The sequence below is a fragment of the Sinocyclocheilus grahami genome, unplaced genomic scaffold (genome assembly GCF_001515645.1).
Source record: "Sinocyclocheilus grahami isolate Dianchi unplaced genomic scaffold, SAMN03320097.WGS_v1.1 scaffold1572.1, whole genome shotgun sequence".
Lineage (NCBI taxonomy): Eukaryota > Metazoa > Chordata > Actinopteri > Cypriniformes > Cyprinidae > Sinocyclocheilus > Sinocyclocheilus grahami.
In genome coordinates this window covers 96,891-99,003 of record NW_015506751.1, presented here as the reverse complement: position 1 = coordinate 99,003, position 2,113 = coordinate 96,891, and the positions used below count along the sequence as shown (strand labels likewise).

The 2,113-nt window shown below is 33.6% G+C and overlaps 1 long non-coding RNA gene across 1 annotated transcript in view; it reads left to right on the top strand.

The window, feature by feature from the left end:
* Positions 1 to 1,921, top strand: part of LOC107571257 (uncharacterized) — an 8,171-nt gene extending 6,250 nt beyond the window's left edge. Inside the window, exons 2-3 of the long non-coding RNA XR_001607154.1 lie at positions 300 to 303; positions 1,911 to 1,921. This is a non-coding gene — a long non-coding RNA (uncharacterized lncRNA). The remainder of the gene's footprint in view (positions 1 to 299; positions 304 to 1,910) is intronic.
* The last annotated feature ends 192 nt before the right edge of the window (positions 1,922 to 2,113 follow it).

The following is a 2,113-nucleotide window of genomic DNA, read 5'->3' as shown; positions in this document are numbered from 1 at the left end:
GTTCAGTTTAGTTTTTAATGGCAAAAGTGGTTATATATATTTTCGTTTCTTTATAATGTTAATTTGGACATATGTTTGGAAAATGTTTTTGTTTGTTAAAATCAAGTTTTTTGGGGTTTTTTTAAGTAACGACCAAGCGGCCAGTGGCAGACAGTGAGTTAATCATAGCCTATGTTTGATCAATTTAGCCTTCTCAAATCATCACCACTTGACTAAAATAAAATCTATAGGCCTATATAAAATGGCTTAAAAAACAATGTTAGTTTAAATGGTTAACCTAGACAAATGTGTGCTATTAGGAGCGTATCCAATCGTTTGTGCAGAGAAGCTAAAGCGCACTTTGCAGGACATGGAGTCGCCAGCACGATCACTTGCAGTTTTTTCTTATAACAGTGGAAACAACCGTCATTTTTGCTCAAAAAGGTAAGAGTAATGCATCATTCGGGACCCGGTAACAAAAAGAGCAAATCATCAGTTCCTGTTTAACAAAAACATCTGTAACCTTAAGCTCAGTTGTTGTGCATTTAAAAAACAACTGATTTTATGATTAAGACTGTAATTATTATTATGACTTCATCAGCGAAATTCGACTTTCTTGTGAGGTTAGCTTTTAGCTTAGCATGCTGCATAGAAGATCACGATAGAGCTAATGTTGCCGAACGATCTAACGTTACATACTGATTGTTTGTGCTAACATTAGCCTCTTAGCCAATTCAAAGTGTTGAACTGTAGTGTTTGATGTCCATGATACCTGTGGTTTACAGTGAAGAGAAACGAAGCAGGCTGTAGTGTTGGGGCCCGGTCCTTTCGCTCGATGCAAAAGAACGAGGCGCCTTACAACATAAAGGTATTTTGTGTTGTTGTAAGCAAATTTCTACACCCTCCATGTTCAGGACGGTTCAAGTTAAGTTAAAGGTTTGGTCCTTAGTTTGTTTTTGGACCTTGTTTGTTTGTTCGTTCATACTAAATACCAGGTGTTTCTAGTAAGCCGCGTCATAATACAATGCAACTTGTTACGGGTGACATGAATATGGTCTCAAGTAGTTTTTCTGATGTATAACGTTAATGCTGTAAATATATTTATTTATATAAGTACCGGGGAATAAAACAGGTTAGGCTGATAGCTGTTTGGGACTTAAAAAACGACTTTTACAAAACAGCTTAACCATTTCCCAGAGTAATAGTAGTACCCGTAGAGTAAACCGCACAAGTGAGGGAATTCTCCCAAATGTTTACTGCCCAGTCCCTGTCCCATTGCCCTGTGGTGAATTTGAAGAGAATCTGAGGGAAAAGAGGCATACAACTTGAGCCTGTTGCTGCTGCCGAATATGAAAAACTCACTGGAAACAAATTGTTTCCCTGTGGCTTAATAATTAATCATCATGCCCCTCACCTAGGAGCCTCACCTGACAGGAAAGTAGTTGACCTTACAGCAGATACTGTCCATGGTCTTCTTGAGATCAAATGCCCAAACAAAGACAGCTTCAAAAACTGCTCATATTTGACAAATGCAGCAAGGAACTACACTCTAAAAAAGATCCACGACTACTACTATCAAATTGTTGGACAAATGGGGATTAGTGGGTTTACCTGGTGTGATTTTTTTTGTAAAATGTAAAAATGATTACCACCTTGAACAGAAATTCATACAGGTTTGGAACAATTTTATGGTAAGCCATTTATGACCAAATTTCAAATTTGGATAAACTATTACTTTAACATTTTAAATACATTGCATTCTCTGTTAAATAGTCATTCATGTGTCATGAAAAAACTTTTTTCCTGTAAAAAAATAAAATAAAAATCTGTATTGATTTTGATTTATAGAGTGTAAATACGACAAATGAAACTAGATTCCAATGAAATGCAGAAATTTATTATTATTTTTTTTTAATTCTCTCAAACTTCAGACATGTCTGAAAATATTAATAGTACAAATGTTAATATAACAAGAAACTAATTCAAAGGTACATTTTTATATTGAAATGTCTATTTTTTGTTACATGTGGTATGTAATATTTTACTATTATATTTATATTTTAAATATAAAAATTTGTTTATATTTATATATATATATATATATATATATATATATATATATATATATATATAT